This window comes from Rhinichthys klamathensis, unplaced genomic scaffold (assembly GCF_029890125.1).
Source record: "Rhinichthys klamathensis goyatoka isolate OS25496 unplaced genomic scaffold, OSU_Roscu_1.1 h1tg000186l_1, whole genome shotgun sequence".
Taxonomy (NCBI): domain Eukaryota; kingdom Metazoa; phylum Chordata; class Actinopteri; order Cypriniformes; family Leuciscidae; genus Rhinichthys; species Rhinichthys klamathensis.
In genome coordinates, this window is record NW_026606714.1 from 3,613,794 (window position 1) to 3,633,601 (window position 19,808).

General features: G+C 37.0%; 1 pseudogene; it reads left to right on the top strand.

The window, feature by feature from the left end:
• Positions 1-19,159, top strand: part of LOC130095180 (protocadherin-1-like) — a 182,377-nt pseudogene extending 163,218 nt beyond the window's left edge.
• Positions 19,160-19,808: the final 649 nt, after the last annotated feature.

Consider the following 19,808-nt stretch of genomic DNA (forward strand, 5'->3'; position numbering starts at 1 on the left):
TTTCCAAATCCTGTGAATTCAGGTGGGTGTCCGAACTCTAGAAGCTTGTGCTAATTGATAGACTAGCTGAAAATTAAGCACAATTCTGCCATTACAGATTATATTTTTTAAATTAGAGATTTGTCTCCCAACCAGTTGAAAAAAAAAGTGTTGCAAATCTGTCTCCACTGGGTCGCAAACAGGAGGGAATATTTGTTAAATGCTAGTAATTAAAATTGATCTAGCCATATTATCATGCATCATTAGGATACAAAAGTAATAAATAGGTGCATAAACTTATGAGGCAAGACAGAATGCTTTTTCAATCAAATTGTATGGTATGTTGGTGCAAATATTATTTTTTTTTAGCTTAGTGACATGGCTAATGCTAATATATTATTTAGCCTATTTTTTGTTCCATGTGTTAAGCTGGTAAAATACATTTCTACGTTTGTTTATAATTTTATAAAAATGATTACCCTTATTTTACCCTGTTTTATTTTAGTAATTTTTCATATTTTGGCCCCATTCAGTTCCTAATTATATTTTATACATTTTAAATTCCTATGGCGCTTTGTACAATAAACTTTTTTTGTTAGTGTGTTGGGTCACGCTTGATTCCCGATGTAGAATCTGGGTCTTGAAGCAATAACCAGTTGAGAACCACTGATTTAGACCAACGTGGGGTTTGACCCAGAACAATAACACACTGACACAAATCTATTTCCTCTCTCACCAACCATCCAGTAGCTTCATCCTTTCCCCAGAGTCCTGAGAAAGAGAGAATAAGGAAGATAAGTTGGATTGTATTCACATTGATTCATAACTAATGTACCCCTATGAGAAGGGTACGCGAGATAGAGCACATTATTTATTGGAAAATCAGTAAATCAGGCATTTAAGATAATCACTGGTACATTTTAGTTCAATTTTCACTCCTTTCAGTTTTTACTCTAATCTACTCACTAAAAAAGACGTCTTATGATTTCTTTTTGAAGTATTTTTTTTTTTTTTTTTTTTTTTTTTTATCTTATCTCGTTTCAGCCTCTGACAAGATAGAAAAAGAAACACAGGCAGTCTAACTTGAGAGATACTTGCCCAAGGCGTTATTAGATTTAACTTGTATTAAGTCTGTTTAATACAGCACGCCATTTTACTACGTGAACAGTATGTGAAATGATGGTAGATCTGACTTATCTCCTGAAGTTTGTGTCTTCAGGAGCTAACCATCACGCAGATCAAATACAAAACTCAGTTCTGTTTTCATGTTCAGTGTGGAGAGAGAAAATGCTAAATGAAAGCAATGCTGTTTTTTTGTCTTTCCATTTTCTCCGATAATGATGGTAAATTTGGAATTTGGAGCATGAAATGATGCTACAGCGGCAGAGAGAGTGAGGGGGAAAGAGAGAGAGAATAAGAACAACAGCAAGAAAAGGATAACAACAGAGACATCACACAACTGTGCAGCAAACAAAACAATCATATTGCAGTTCTGAAAGCTGAATGTGTCCCATTGAGGGAAGAATTGTTCAAAAAGGTCAAAACTTATCTGCATGACTGCACTCTTATTGGCGGGATGGGAAGCCGACTGCTTTAATATGTTCCCCTAAACAACAACAGCATAAAGCAACGAATAAGTTAATGACAGAATAGCTTGTTACGCTTCTTCTCTCAGTTCTCAATGTAGATTTAGTGAGAACATTATTTTAGTTATTGCTTTTATTATTGTGCTGTTTGTAAGGCCAAGAGCCTCCTCTAACAAAACAATGCTTTTCTAACGCATAATCTCTTTTAATAACTGTTATATTCTATAACTGTTATATTATATTATATTTTATATATTATAACAGTTATTACATAACTGTTAACTTATAATATATAAATAGTATATTCAACATAATATTTGTCATGTGACTTACCAGCATCAGATACGTAGCTTAACTGCCATTGACAAATCCTCTCCTGTGGCCTCATGGGGTAGTAAAGTGTCAATTGAATGCACACTTTATAATCTGTCAGAAGTAATAAGTCATCAGAGTACTTTACGACTACTGTTTTATTAGTACTGTGAATTCGGACATACTGCTCATTTCACATGCTGTTTTTTTGCCTACTATAGTAGGGAAGTATGCAATTTGATTCATTGAATCATTCATTAAACCGATTTGTGCAAAACTGCTGAATTATTCAAGAATGAAACTTCACAGCTATGTGATGCTTGAAATTTTAGTTTTTGTCTGAAAAAAAAAAAAATTACCACTAAACCACACCCGTATGATTTGTTTTTTAATGAGTCTTAATGGATTTTAAACAGCCCTTCTTGCCTTTCAGAACATGCCGCTTATAATGTGCACACTACTGTCCGGAGTTATGTTCAAATACACTCATTATTAATCATTCCTTCCTCACATAATGAACTATGTGATACATGCCATGTAGAGAATGAACAAGCAAGTCAGCAGTTTTGCACACAATATGCATGAATGTGTAAAATGTTTCTGTTGCTGAGATTCACTCATCCACATTGTGAGTTCAACACTGCAGCGAGATGTCATTGTATACATAAGCAGAAGAAATGTATGTCTTTTTTCCATACTGACAACCTGTCAGTGACAGCTACTCTCAGTTGTTGCATGAGAAAGACTCTTGGCATTGTGCTGATGCTTACATCATTACCATGGCAACCAATGTAGATATACATGTCCATTAAGCTAAGGAAACAGATCCAGTTTTGCCGCTTACAAAATGACAGTGCAGAAAGTCAGTCCCAAAGACTAGTCTAAACTATCTGAAGCTTTGCCATTTTATCATATTTCTATTTTTGTTTTTGTTTTTTATTAAAGTAAATAAAAAAATAGTAGCAACTACTGTATTTCAGCCGAACCTACGGTTACCATGATAAGTCTTTGTAAGGATTCTTCGTCTGTGTTCTGGGGCTTTTGATTGTTCTATTGGGAAAGGTGAAGAAAGGGATGATGCTGGGTTGTCAGATCAATATAAGGTGAATGTTCGGGATATATCGCAGCCCGTGCATCCCTGACCTGCTAAGATAAGAGTAGCTTGCTCCCTCTGGAGGAGGGATAGATGTTGGTTCCCTATACAGAAGAATAGAAATCCTGTGTGTGTGTGTGTGTATGAGAGAGTGTATAATGTGTGCTGTGCAGCAGAAAAAAAGGCTCATCATGTCCAAAACCAGCATATGGTCTCTCTCTCAAAACAAGATGTCCGACAGCCATATGTTTGCATGCAAGTTACACACACACACACACCATCACAAACACGTCACCCATTTGGTGATCTAATCTCATATTCACACACCAACAATCTATGAAAGTTCGCCCGAAGCTGCCCATGGTTTCAGGACTCTTTTGCACTCTCTTTTATACACACACATATGCTTACAGTGTTTTTTTGTTTTGTTTTTTTGTAACAAGGGCACCAGGGCTCATGGAAGGCTGTGCTGTGACATTTTGTCATTCTGAATGACCCCACCTCTGACCTCATACATGACCCTTTCTCCTTTGAGGCTCTTGGCCAACAGAAAGAAAGACAGCATCGCAAAAACACACTCAACAATATGACACTCAACGTAACCACTCGATTCAATCTCTATGTGTGTGTGTGTGTGTGTGCACGCACGCTGGTAAGAGTAAATGAGCATCTTTTTACATGTGTTCGTCAGCTCTTGCCTCCCAACCCTTCTCTTTTCCTTTCTTATCTGTCATGGTGTGTAACACCCTGTCTACACTAAGTAGCTAGCAATGAAGTGTTGTGATGCGTTGTGCCACATCGTCTCGAGTCCGTCTGCACTGGAAGTGTCAAAGATGCACATAATCTCAGAATGTTCACTAACACCGATCAGTCAGCTGGAGGTGCGATACTACTTGATAAAATGGGTGTAAAACTACACTTCTGTTTCTTTTTTTTCCCAATTATGTTACACAATATATAATGTTAGTATTGATACAATACTATACCTATGATTAGAAACAACAGATGATTGTTTTAATTAGTTGGTCAGATACATCCCAAGGTGACATTGATGTAATATTCAGGAGGTATGTAAATATATAATGAATTAAATTTATGAAAAATAAAAATATATATATTTTATAAAATATATTACTAATGGGTGGTGGTGTAACTTCTGTTTCATAAACTATGAAATGGAAATATAATTTACATAAATTGATAGTTCACCCAAAAATGAGAATCCAGTCATTATTTATTCATCCTCATGTCTTCCAAACCGGTATGACTTCATTTCTTCTTTGGAACACAAAAGAAGATATGGTCGCACTTTATATTAGGTGTCAACTTTACTATGTACTAACATTTAGGGTACAACGGGGTAAAGGCGCACCGGAGTAAAAGGCGCATTTGATTGTATTCTGCTCTAAACCTCTAGATGGCACAATAACTTGCTGCAGCACTTTCCTAAACATCCGCTTTTCAAGATGCACAAGGACATTTGGCTGATCCTTGGGCAGCAGCGTGAAGTTGACTGCGTTAATTTGTTTTAATATTTAATGTTTTAGCAAAGTAAATCGCTAAAATGATTGAATATATTTTGAGACAAAGGTCTTGTTAATGATTTTCAGTTTTTTTCAAGGTACTTAAAGCTACAGTTTTTCAATAACGGAAGAATATGTAGAAGTATATAATTGGGGTAAAAGGCACCCCTGCTGTTAGGGATAAAGGCACAATTTTTTTTTTTTTTTTAAAGGCACAATAAAACATGATAATAAACAGCTGGCTGACTTTTTCATTTGTTGACATGACATGGGTAGATTCAGATGGTAAATATCATATATTATGTTGGGTGTCTACTTTAGAGATAATCATCATATTTATAATGAAGCCATCATATTTAAAAATGTGATATTAATCATATCATATAATAAAATATATTTATTGTTACTACTGTAAAGCTATTCAATTATTATAGTATCTGATTCAATGCTTTCAGAATCTTTGTTTAAAAAAATGCTTTATTTTTAAAAATGAACATATTTTAATGACAGTATATTTATTAAAGACCCACTCCGATGAAAATAATGTTTTTCTAGGTGTTAACATGTTCTTGTGGCATTTTTCTGATGTTAGAGGACATATCTTGAGAAAAATAAGCTCAAAGTTGTATTTCTGAGTATTTCTACATTCAAATGGCTGTGAATCAGTAGCAGACGCTAAAATGGCGGCTAAAATAGACTGGAGTTGTGACGTAGTAACTCCACTGGGCGTCTCCACACGCGACGTCTTGGAGTGAAATAATGATCTGTGATCGGTGATAACTGATTAACTTCGGATAATAATAATTAACGTGTATATAATACTGTTGCCCCACCGGTATTGGGGGTGTAAGCTAGCGGGAGAGACAGCTCTCAGCAACGGGCAGGGGGAGGGTTGTCTCCGTGACAACGGCTCCGCCCACAACGCAGAGGCGAATTGCTAATGAGCTACTGCCGCTCTGCTGAAGTGAAGTCCCAGAAAACGGCACAGGTTTTGTGATTTTGGCTAAAAATGGCATAATCATAATTTAAAGACCACTGGGAATGTTTAAAAATAGCTCAAAATATGATCGGAGTGGGACTTTAAACAAAAATGAATTCCTTTATTTATCAAAATAAACAGAAAATAGTACAAACTTCTCTAAAGTGATTGTTTTGAACAAGTATTAACTTATTACTTTAGCTAAAGTATTTGTATCAATACTGTGTTCCCCCATGCTGGTGCCCTGTGTGTGGGTTAAAAGGCCCAACTTGCCACCTCATACATTTATAAGATTTTTTAACAAACAAACCACTTTTATGATTTATTTTCACACAAAATCTGTTGTTCCATCAATGTTCAATAAAAACATTTTGCAATCATACACTATGTGAATAGTGAAAATCACATTTTCTTAATGTGTCCTTTTAGCCCTGTTGTACCCTATATTAATCATCTGATACAATGCACTTATTGTGTAGGGGAGAACCGGGGCGAAAGTAACACGGGACGAAAGTAACAAAGCGATTTTCTCTGAGCCCTGACTACATTTGCATTTCAACCTATGACAGCACGTTCGGCATGCAGCCAGTGACCGAGCTGATAAATATCACGTGATTTCATCATCGTTTCACGCAGTTAGGTCCGGAAAGCAGTTTTCCAGTATGATAAGTACATTTCTTAAACGGTACTTTTTTTTAATTACAAGTTGTGTTTTTCGTTTCATGCGTCACACAGTAATGATCAATCTATAGGTTATTTAGTGCTGTAACACATCCTGAAGTTTGCCTGGTCAGAGTTTTTCAGTATAAAAGTAAATCGGGTTTAAATGTCAGGAGTTCCTGTCGGGACGAAAGTAACACTCGTTACTTTTGTCCCGCTATAGGGAAAACAAGCGTTTCTTTTGTTCCTCCTCTAATGTGGTGACTTTCTGTGTGTTGCAGCATTTATTTAAACATATTTATGTCATATTATACCAACAGAATATGGCAGATGTTTATGAGGGGGCTTTTAAAGCTTAAGTCACATTTAAATCAGCTGATTTCTGTCTCACCATTTTTTTCACTCAATCTGTTTCCATTTACCCTAGTCACATTTAGATTTTAGCCATACCTTATAGCTTTAACACCTCCACCTATGCATTTGCAGGATTTCTATCCAGATGTTTTTTATGCACATTTTAAATGTAGGCTATGCATAAAAACAGCTGGATGGAAACATGACTATTGTTACATTATGTTGATAATTTATATTATGCTAATTTAATTTAATTTCATATTTTTCATGTTGAAAAAAACATTTTATAAAATGGATTGACAATAAAAATAAAAAATCTAAACAATTCAAGTATGTACTGTTGGGTTACTTTTGAAACATTTGATGAAACTGAAATTTAAAATGAAAAAATGTAAATTAACATTTTTTTGCAAAGATAAAGGCTAAAATATGTTTGCAGTTACATGTTAACAAGGTCATACTCGGGTATATTTAGGCAAAAAACAAAAACAAAACAAAAAACAAGAGTAACACAAAAAATCTAGCTTGTATATTGTTGTGTTACTTTTGACCCACCTGTGTGTTACTTTCGTCCCAACTGATGGGGTCGAAAGTAACATGAGCAGTCTTAAGTTCAAAGTGAAATTATACTGAAGTTGTTCTACATTTTTACAAAATACCACCTGGTATTGATAGACCACACTTGTGAGTGACTGACCACAGCAAAAATATATCTCTGTCTAAACCATCATCTTTTAAAAAGATGTTTTTCTGAAAAATGGTACTTTTGCCCCCGCTCTCCCCTACATACATCTTGTTACATTGTACTTATGTACAGATGTAATTGCATCTGTAATTACACTGTTGACCCTTCCCTTACCCCATAACCCACAATTAAACCTACCCATATCACCAAACCTGTCCCTAACCTTACTTGTATCCCACGTCAATACTAGCACAAGTGTTTTGCAAAACAACATGGACATAATAAGTACATTGTAATTATTTTTTGACGTAAGTACATAGTATTTAAAGACACCTTATATAAAGTATAACTGACGATATTTTGAGAAATTACTGGGTTTATTTTTATTTATATTTATTTTTTTGTTTTCATCAAATAAATTGTGACTAAAACGGTTTAATCTGCATACACTGTAATGAATTGAAGCTCAGAACCCAATCTCCAAAGTGTAGTAGTAAAATCACCTGGAATCAGTCAGATAGCCTATAACATAAAGTAATGTTTGTGTACCTGTCACTGTGTGTGCACTGGAATCAAGCTCAACAGATATATACATTTTTTTCAAACATTCGAAGAGTAGTTGTGCATTTTTCAGCTCGCTACGCATGGTTAACATAGAGTCTGCAGCGAATCTCTACTCGTATCTATATGCTTCTGTCACGCAGGCTGTGTGAATATGGTAACCGATTAATATGGGCACAGAAATAAATGCATGCATGCATTTGTGTGTGTGTGTGTGTGTGTGTGTGTGGTATGACACAGGCCTGAGATTCACAATGTGTCAGTGAGGTGTGTTTAAAGTAAAGTAAGACGCCAGGGGAAAAGACATCTGAAAAAAAATATTAAAACAACCATTCCCTGTTTCTAAACGCCTGCCTCTTTGCATTGAATAGATAACTTGGACCATTACCATTCAGTTGAGACATCTATTAAAAATATTCTGCTATTCAGTTGTTGTTGTTTGTTTTGCTTTAGGGTGTTTTTCCCTTGTTTTTGGTGTGCGTTTTTTTTATATTTTGAATTCTGGAATGATTTTCTCTCACTCACGTTCCCTCGGAATCAAACAATGAAGTTTACTGGGTATAAGCTCAATCTTTTTGTTTGGTTGGAAGGAAAATGCTGGATATTGAAGGATATCCATATTCATCCCACATTCTCCACCATCCTGCCTTTATCCCATGTTATAATATGAATCACCCCAAACCATAAATATTGCTGTTCTTTTCAAAGAGAAATCAAAGCTCTTTAATGATGACAGATAAGGCACAACGTTTGTGAGTGTGCGTGGATGTGCGCGCTTGTTTCTCCTAAATTAAAGCCGGCTGCTGTCCTCAAAAATTCAGCTTGTCTCATTTATGCGTCTCTCTCTCGACTGTGGTCCTAAAAGCTTATTGAGACGGGAGAGAGAGCGTAGGCCTGAGGGCAGCTCGCTGCAGCCATACATTTATTCACTTTTGTAACATGATTGAAGTTTCCCTCCACTGATTTGTGGAGAGAGAGGGAGAGGCTCTTTCCTTAAAAAAAGAAATGTTCTCTCATTCTTCCCTTCTTTCTTCTGTGTCCCTCAGTTCTTCTTCATTAATAATGAAAATGATTTTGTGCAGCATGGTATTTGCCTTGAGTCTGTTTCTTGTCTCGATTAAAGATGTTTCTCCTTTTTAGCAGGCCTGTCAATTAGTGTAATCATATGATGATTAATTATACCATGATTTAAAAAATGATAATGTTGCAATGACCCCTATGTAAATATATGGAATTGTCCTGCTATTGGAGCGATTCATGTTTTTGCGTGCCCACAATGAGAGCGGAATGATTAATTGTGATTCATTTTTCAGCATACCGTGTGATTAATTCAGTTAGAAATTCTACATGATCGACAACTCTACTTTTTAGTCAAATGTATAGCTATAATTTAATCTTAACTCTCTTTGTACGTGCAGCTACTGTTTAAAGGATTAGTTCACTTTTTAAAAAACTTTTGCTGATAATTTACTCACCCCCATTTCATCCAAGATGTCCATGTCTTTCTTTCTTCAGTCGAAAAGAAATTAATGTTTTTGATGAAAACATTCCAGGATTTTTCTCCATATAATGGACTTCAATGGTAGCCAAACAGTTCAAGGTCTAAATGACCGTTTCAGTGCAGCTTCAAAGGGCTTTAAACGATACCAGACGATGAATAAGGGTCTTATCTAGAGAAACGATCTGTCATTTCAAAAATAAATAAAAAAGTTAAAGTGTTATAGGCACAAATGCTCGCCTTGCGAACTCTCCTGTTCGAACTCGTTCATCAAAATGAACGAATCTTTTTTCGAGTCATTGACTCGTTCATCAAAATGAACGAATCTTTTTTCGAGTCATTGACTCGAAAAAAGATTTGTTCATTTTGATGAACGAGTTCGAACAGGAGAGTTCGCAAGGCGAGCATTTGTGCCTATAACACTTTAACTTTTTTATTTATTTTTGAAATGACCGATCGTTTCGCATAAATATCTAATATGCTGGTTTGGTGCTCAAGAAACATTTTTATAACTTATAATCGGATTGACGGCTCAATCGGACTAAAAAAACCTTCATGTAAACACCTTAATCGATCGGATTGAGCTCGATCCGATTGGAATTTCGATCGGAATGAAAGGGGTGGTTTACTCCTTTTGTTATCCGATGACAGAACATGTAAACACTTGATCGGATTGAAAACCGAAAACAGAAAGGACTGCACATGTGCAATGACGTTGAAATAGCGTAATGACGTATGACTCACGGAACGAGCTGTTCTTCCTGTTGAATAAAGTGTCTTATAAATGAGTTTCCCGATATTCTAAAATTCTCATTTCACTCAGCGTCTGTGAAGTGGAGCAGGACAATGTCCCTCCAGTCCTTGTTTCAGATTATCATCCACGGATATCTGGTTCTGGGCGCGGGGTTTTACTGCGTGATAAATATAAGCAGCACGGCACAACGGTTCATGCTCATCGTCTCCAAATCATGACCAGAGACGGATAAATATTAAGTCTGCTGTTTAAAACAAATAAAGAACCAATAGAGGAGAGTAGTTATGCACGAACAGCGGCATATTCGTGCAGTGTGTGCATGTCAAAAAATCAATTCCGATTTAAATCTTGTGACATAAACGTGCACAGCAACCCGATTACTTTATTTATCGTTCACGTAAACACCGTGTTCGGATTCATCAATCGGATTGATTTCATTCCGATTGAACCAAAATGTGTCCATGTAAACGTGTTGAAAACAGTTGCGCTGCTTATAATTTCTGTGTAACATTTTTTTTTTTTCAGGTTTATTTTATAAGTAGTTCAAAGGAACAGCATTTATTTGAAAAAGAAATATCATGTAAAAGTATTAATGCATCCTTGCTGAAAAAAATGGTCAGCTATCCTTTTAAGTATGTCATCAAAGCAAAAACGATAATTATGTTAATGGTACAGTAGTGATAATTATACTCATAGTGACTGGGACGCTGTGCATACGCTGATTTTTTTGTTCAGAATATGTAAACATACATGTAAACGAAAATGCGAAGTGTAGGGTTCAAAACTTTTAGAATCTGAAATGGGATTGGTGAAAATTCGTGCATGCACACATAGCTATTGTGTATTTCTATATACATGAGCCAAAAAAAGAGTGGTACGAAAGAGGGCAGGAAAAGATAATGTAAAGTGTAAGAGGCTGTACTAATGGCAGACTTCTATATTTATAGCTGTGTTCCTCTCCCCCTCTGTCAAACGTCATTTAGACATAAGCTATAATTACAGTTATTCATTTTCTATGGCATGAAATGAAACTTGGAATAGAGCATGGTTCACTGAAATACTCTTGTAGCAAAAATCAACTTATAATGCCTATCACACCTCCAAAATTGAACTGAAGTCTGATCGCACTTGTCAGTGGACTGGCTAATTTCATTAGACTTGTCCAATCAGTCTGGATTCCTGTACAATGATTAAGTCTTTTTCTGAAAACAAGGTTTTGGATGGTGAATCACTACTTGCAGTGGAGCTGAGTCCAAGAATGGACTACATTTTGTACCAAAGCAATTCCAAAGCATTCTCGAATCATCAATGATGTAAGTTCACTGCAATTTTTATGAAGACTTTGGGTGCCGTGATGGTCCATGGACATTGATCAGTTGAATTTGCTCCCTTTTTCATCTATCCATTTGTCTGCATCTAACTTACAGAAAGCTTTTGTGCTCGCTTTTCTTCTTCACAGGCAGTTGTTTAGGCCTGCAGCACAATCAAACACTACACCCTTGTTTCATCTTCAATGATTCAGCTTGTACGCATACAAACTCAACTTTAAAACATTCATGAGTGGAAGATGTTGTGCAGCTTACCCTAGTTGATTTAGCCGTGGGCTACAGCCTTTCTCCATGTGCTTATCTTCCTAAGCCAGAAGGAGTTTTCTATGCAGCTGATGCATACTGAAACACAGTGTGCCAACATGTGGAGGTTTGCAAAATGACACTCGTCGCTCCCCTTGTTCCTCGGCTGGCAGAGTCAGGAGAGCAAATTTGGTCAGCGGGCGAGGACATTGATTTTTGCGGATCAGATAAGTTCCGTGTTTAACAGATGTAGGCTAATGGGACATGGTCCAAACGATGGTACTCTCTGACTCCGCTCAGAACTCGTTTATCCTGTAAGTGAAGCTTTGGCAAAGAGAATGCGTCATTCTGGCAAAGAGCATTGTGGAACATACGCACACAAAAATGCTGCAGAGGTTTAAACAGCTCCTCTGAGCCATTGAGAGTGGTGGAAAAGAACAGAACGTCATCTAAAAAGGGCTGAAATATTTAATATTTGAAATCCCTCAATCCACTTGCAGTTAAATGATAGGAGTATAATTTTTTTGGGGTTCTAGGAATGAACTCTGTCGAATAAAGATATTTATTCGAACATTATTGAAGACTACATACAGTATGTGCCTGGCAGGCTTTGGCCATTGTGTAGCCATGACTGTATTGACATGCAATGCTGCATGGTGCATGAACAAGCTTAATGTACACCACATCATTTTATGATGTTTAAGAATAAACCAAATGTAATCACATAAAAATAAAAAAACTTACTTGTTTAAAAGAAAAATTTAATAAAAACATACTTGTTTCAAACCTGTATGACAAGATATTTTGAAAAAATTTTCAACTATTTGTATCCCTATGAGGAGTTACTAGGGTTAAAAAAAAACAGTGTCGTCCTCATCGACTTTAATTGTATGGACAAAAAAAAAAAAAAAGAACAGTCGTTTTTCAAAATATTTTTTTTTCTGATCCACAGAAAAGAGGAAGTCATACAGGGTTGGGACAACATGAGGGTGAGCAAATAATGACAGAATTTTTATTTTTGGGCAAACTATTCCTTTAGCATACAATAACTGAAAATTGTAAAATACCGGGAAATACAACAAATCGTTTTCAAACACTATAAAAAATGATTTTAGTTACCCTAATTCCGCAACAAAATGTTTAAGTTTAACGATAATCAGAACAAGTCATGGATGAAAAATATAAGTATGAAACAAACATAAATTATTGTTATTAACAACATGTATTATGAATGTCAAGCCTAAAAATTTTTTTTTTTAAAGTGAAACGTGGGAAATGTGCTATACAAATGAAATTGGGCTCATGTAGCTCTCTCAAAAATCTGATTTATATTCCAAAAAATAAAGTAAAAAAGTATCTCTATTTTTGTAACTGTTGTTCACGCAGTGGATTTTTTTGTTATGTAGTACAGCATGTATTGAAACTCTAGTCTAAATTTAAACCTTCATCAATAAATTGACGCCACGAGCAAACCACCAGCCGAGTGGGAATGTTTGAATGTGGAGCAGGACTTGCACGCCTGACCCAATCATTAGATTCCCAAATGAGTATCAGTCTTGCTCTGTGTTAAATGTTATGTTAAAATGGGAAAGACTGTAGTGACTTGTCTTGATAGCCCTGAACCCCCGTATTTGCATCATCAAACTTGCATATGAAGCTTCATATGAGAAGCAAAATGTGTACATGATAAGCTTTGGTGATGTTGTGCTGTATGTAAGACAACAGCGTTTCTGCATATCTTGCTTGTGTTTTGCTCTTGTGGTTACTCACTAATGTATCTCTTTAGTGTTGTGGCTACTGGTTATCTTTTATGCTTGCTGCCATTGGAAAGTGCAATGCCTCTTCCTCTTTCTCCTACTGTGTCCAAGCTCGCGTTATTCTGAGCTGCTGTTAACCCAGCCAGGAGTAAAAGTATTGCTTATGGACTTTTTTTTTTGCACTCTCCATCTGTCTAATGATTGCACTCTGCATGTAGGCACTTTGATTGCAGGTTATGTTCCTGGTATTGCACTTGACTGTACATCAATAATACAATACCCATGAAATAATATAATATTGATTATATTATTAGAAATATATCTGTATAAAAATACATTTAAATACTTGTTATTATTTAATTAACATACATAACCTTAACCTATATTAAACTACATTTTAAAAATGATTATTTTGGTTCACCCCTTTTTTCCTTTTTTTCACCTTTACTTCCTTTTCAAGTCATTACTTCTTGTTTTACTTCATACATTTTCCCCCATCTTCTATCCTCTCAAAACCAGCGTGTCGATTAATTAATAGCTGGCTAATTTAATTTTCCTAAAAGTAATAACTTGTTTAAGCACGAATAAAGACTGACAAGGCAAAGTTCTAATCTGCCCAAAGTTTAATTAGTCTCAGCGAGGTTTGCATACAAGCAGACGTGGGGTCAGGGGGAGAGGACACCCGAGCGAATGGCAACGGAACGGAGGGTTGGGAAGGGTAGAGCACAGGCTCCATCAACTCTGCCTGTGTGCTTCCATCCGTGCACAGGGATCAGCAAGGGATTCTGGGAAAGTTGGAGTGATGGTGTTAACTGTCAAATAAAGACTGGTTTTCCCACTGCTATCCCGCACACCTGTCACCCAGGGCAACCTGTGTGTTGTGGCCTGAGCGGTTGGCTCCCCTGGGTGGCTTTAAGGCACAGCCAAAAATGAAAATCAATTGGCTAAAACTGTTATGGAATGAAGTGAAGAGGTTGCATATATTAGGTATTCGCTTAGAGGTCCCTGGTGTAAATGAACAATGAGCTATTGACTACAGCACTGCCCTCTTACAATGACTGCACTTCCCACATGGACTGGAGAACATAATAATAAAAATAATAATAGTTTTAAATTATTTGTTGTTATAATTATTGTCATTGTTGTTGTTATAATTATATAAATAAATAATATTATATCAAAATATAATATATGACTAGACAATCCAAAATGGACTCAAGGACACGCATAATTCATCGCTGGACTGTAGTAGAGAGACTGCCACGACACAAATTGGCACAAAGATCATTTTGTCTCATTATAACAGCGGAAACAATTTAAAATTATATATGTTTATATATATATATATATATATATATATATATATATAGATATGTATATTCAATTTATAACCCTGAGTCTACCCTGAATATACATAAACTGCATAAAATACTAGCTAAATGGGAAATGATTGCCTCTGATTGACAGCAAGGGCTTAGTATGGTGGATACTGAATAATAGCTTTGATTATGTTTTCATCCCCTAAATACACACACGAAGCTTATTTCATTCATTACATGTCATTTTGATCAAATTGTTATGACTCTTTCATATGAAAATCATCCAGCTGCATGTCAAATATGAATTTTTACCTACAATGAAATGGTCAAATGGACATTTTGACAGCTGCACAATTGGACATGGAATCAGAAAACAGCTTGAACCTTGTATGTATATTTCCATCCATATCACACCCCAGGGGCACGACAGTTGAATGAAAATGACATGCAGCAAATCTCTTGTGCCAGCCCTCCATCGCAGAGGAGAAGAGCAGAGAAAACGCACAGAGCCCAGTCTTAACACATCTTTCCTCTTTACTTTAGACAGCACCAAATGTCAGATACTCATCTGGAAATAATTTCCATTCTATTATGGTGACAAGGGGCCAGCAGAATCTAATTAGCTGAAAAAACGTGCTAGAGAGCCGGATTGGGAGTGATTGGTGATAGGGGCAGTGGTGCAGGGCCAGCTCTCCAGCCTTCAGGCTCAACGGGAACACTCCTGAGGTTAACTGCAACTCGAAGGAAGGAGATAAGAAAAGGAGAGAGGGGGATTCAGGTGCCGTATGCCAGAGACGAAGGTCTCTGTTGGTTTCTCGGAGCCCAAACTTTGAATATTCTTCCCTGAGGGATAATAAAAGAGAAATATAAGATCTAAGAGCAAAAAGGGGACATATAAAGTTTGGCTCTCATTATAGTCCCTTTTTTCTAAACACTATTTTTATAGCTTGATCATATCTATCTATCTATCTATCTATTTATCAATCAGAAAAAAAAGTGTAGAATGTGTGAATGAAAAAAAGAGAATGATTTCGAGTGTGTTCTGTGATGGTCCTATATAAGGGACAAAATAATGGCATCCGCTGTGTCAAATCACAAGCCTTTCATAGAGCTCAGACATTTCAGGAAATAAATGTTTCCTCCTCAAGAACTCGCCATTCTGCCTGCCCTCTTTTTACATGCACACTATCAAACTAATCTAATGTCACTTTGAGAGGAAAGGTTAGGCTCAGTTTTTGCATTTATATTTTCCAGTCAGAGAGTTTGACCTTTGCAGATCAGACCGTTATTTTCGCTTCTTGTGATGCCATCCAGCTTCAACAACCTTTTATAGTGAAGATTAGCATCCACTGCACTGATTGGTTACAGTGAACAAGGGTTAGAATAGGCTGTAGAGTTGTTCGTGCAGCATTGATTTACTACAAAAGTGAAGCTTCATAATAAAACTGTGATGATCTCAATTATGCTTTTAAATAGTAAGGTTTCTGTTTAATTTGTCATTTAAAAAGGTTTAGTTAATGAATTCCGTTCAATGCTGACTAGTGTCGAGTTTTTTTTAAATACCAGGACCAATTGACAATCTTGCACACTTGCATTCTTCCGAATCAACATGCAGCACTGCCAAATTTTTCCTATGTAATCATTATGATATTAATTTTAATTAGATCATTGCTTCTGCCTAGATGAATACATGATATAAGCTAACTGTATGATTTGTATTATCTTAGAATTGTAAATTTTTGACATATGGACATTACTTTGACTGCAATACTTATCCAATGACACATCAACACAGAGACACAGCAAGACCAGTGTTGTTCGATTTAAAAGAACACGGCACAAATCTTGATCCCGATTCCCAAATTAATGGCTCTTATTAGTCTGTTCCTTGTAGTGAATCAAAAGCATACAGCGCAACCAGTGAATTCTCAATCGCAAAGTGAACATCTTTTCCACAAATTTAAAATGACCTCATCGTTCTGTTCTCATTTCTTCCAGATCTGAGGCCTCTTCCTGACGTGGCCATGACGGGAAAATGCACGCGCGAGTGTACGGAATACGGCCACTCGGATTCCTGCTGGATGCCCGGACAGCCCTCACCCAACCGCACCAAGAGTGACAAGAGTGGGCCCAAGCTCTCCACCTTCGTGCCTTACCAGGAGAGGGAGGGTCAGGAGCGTCTGATGGCTGACAGCAGCTCTAAGCCTCACGGAGAGGAGCGGAGCGGAGGCGGGAGCAACAAAGTGGCCAGCATTCGCTTTCTGCCTCCCTACACTAGTGCCTATTCTACAGGCGGCGACTCCGGTAAGGACTGCCCCCGGGAGGAGATCCCCCTCAGTCAGACAGCCGATTACGTCCCTGCCACTACACCCTCCAACCAAGGCTCCAAAAGAGAAATCTACCTGTGATTCATCTGTCATCCACCTAGGTTCGATTCCACATTTGATCCAATTTACTTGTGATCAGCAATGCCTGTGAGAGGATAAAAGGCCTCATTTTCAGAACACCTGCTAATTCTACTGCACCATCAGACGCCGATTTACACAGATGTCTCAACGTGCATCTCCAATCCCCTCATCCATAATCCTAATGGCTGACACAAAACAGCTAGAGACCTTCTTTAAACCCCTTGGGGTTTTATACAACCCTGCACGTTGTTAGAGGCTCTGGAAGCCGAATAAAAAAATAATAAAAAAAATAGAATACAATTTTGTGAATATAAAATGAAGAACACAATCCCCATGTAAACATCTAATGAACGAATGTAAGGACAATTTTTAAGTGAACATTGTGATAAATTAATGTCAAGGTTATATTCCTATTTGATTCTGAATTTTGTTTGTTTATATATATATATATATATATACATATATTACTTATGATCAGACTAGTTATGCTTACCTAAAAACATATACATATACACTGACCTACACATCCAAATAGTACCTTTTTGTTCCCTTATGTGTGTATCTCTACTATGAACTCGAGCCAGAAGAACTGGCAAACCAAATACTGGCAATCCAAGAGTGAAGTACATTCTCAACATGTATACTTTACTGTAGAGAAAACATATTCACCTTTCTTAAAGCGCTGAAGAGTAATTGTTTCTTACATTTGTCTTTTTTCATAGGAAACTCTTTTCTTAATGTACAGTGATGTAAATACTACACATCTGACAGAACAGTTTTGATTTATGATTTAGCTGTACAGACCCGCGTAGCCGTGACTTCCTTGTGTTGATGGTAGTAGAAGGAACATTGCTCAGAGGATTTGCCTCCCTGTTAGTAAAAGAAGGACAACAGTTTTGGACCACGGAATGCTAAAGATAATCCACAGTATGAGCCTCCACAGTCTGACTTTATGGGAATCGCGCGAACATGGAATTTGGGGCAAAATCCAACGAAAACAAATGAATTACAGCAGGTTTGCATGATGCCATTTGTCATTTCGGACAAATTTGACAGGCTTCATCGGTTCCCATCGGAAGCTCTCCCAGTGACTGTGATACTCCTTTGCTTCATAAGAAGACTATATACAAGAAGGTTTTAGGTGTGTTGCCCTCTGGAAGAGCTTTGTTCAACCCATCCAATCCTTAGGAAGGAGCAACAACTTTTACAAAAAAGAAAAAAAAAACCTGAACTGTCCATGTGCTGTGCAATAGCCTACTCCTTTTCGGACGTGTCAAACTCTGTTGTGTAGATGTGTGGTTTTGTCAGAGATTTTTGCTCTACTCTGTGGTGACCCTGTCAAAATGAATGCTCACAAGAGATAGACAAGTTCAAAAATCATGACAGCAGAACATTTCTCTCGTGTTTGACCACATTAAATTTTATTCAACAAATCCAGTATATTCTAGAACATCTGAGATTCTGTTTTAAGTGTACTTTGAGCATATGACATAACAAGACTCCTGAAGCGAGCTTAGAAACGTCTAAATTGTGCTAACCTATTCCCGCAATGTCATACTGGCACTCGTCTAACCAGGGAGCTTTTGTTGGAAATGCTCATTTCCACATCTAAAAGCAAGGTCTTTCAGAAAGTTTACAGGAAGTTCATTTAGGGCTGTTATTAATAGCGGCTGACGGTAACAGGGATTGCATCAGTTGCGACGCAGGTCAACAAAAGCTATAATGAGTATTCGAGGCCTGAGCTATACACACGCTAAGTGCACTATAATTTACACCATGCCACACAGCTAAGTCGCCACTTAAAACCGACTCCGGTGAAAAACCGGTGATATTGCCGTTAACTCTGTAGGTGTCGATTCAACGTTCTCAGAGATTTGTGCTTTGGGTTCAATATTTGATAAAGTCTCCTTTAAAGAAAAAAAAAAAAAAAAAAACTACAGACAAAATGACCCAACGCTAAAGGCTGTTGTCTCAGGTGATGGATGTTTGGTGTAACACTTCAGACATTGCACTTCCTTTTGTGAGTGTGAATTCATTTAGTTCACAGCTTGACCCCCTTGTTTGAAGACTGGCTGACCAAACACTTGAATGACTAAGTAAATAAAGACGTATTTCCAGTTTGACTGGGACTTTGGTCCCTGTGTGCCGTGTGACACCGTTTTTTTAAACAAGCATTGCTGAGCTTGTCGCAGACCTGAGGAGATACCATTGTACACGTATAACTTCCTGTTCTTTTAATCATCCCAGCAACTACTGACCTTAGAGCCATTTCCTGCAGTGACAAACAGAAGCTGCTCAGGACCTCAAATGCTGTATGACAGTTAGACAGTCTTTCACTCCCACTGGGAAATCCTGGAGTTTATCCCCGGAGAGCAACTGTCACAGATACTGATAGGTCAAATCACTCGAAGTGTATGTGAAGTGTTGCACACCTCTGTAACAGGCAGTGTAGGTACACAGAGGGATCCGCTCACTGCCTTTAAAGCAAGGAATTTGTAAGCACTACACATTAATTTTTTATTTTTGCTAGGATTTTCAATGGCCAAATTGTGTTGTGGCATCTCATTGAATAAAATGGTTCTTACTGTGTGAAACATTGAACAGTGGTGCTGAGAAACTGATGGAAAACAAAAAACATGTCTTATACACTGGGTGTAAAAAAATTGTCATAGGGCGAAAAGCAAGAAAAATAAACATTGAATAAGGGGGGAAATGGTCTAGTGTTCTAATCCTGCAATTGTAGCTGTTTTATTATTATTATTATTTATT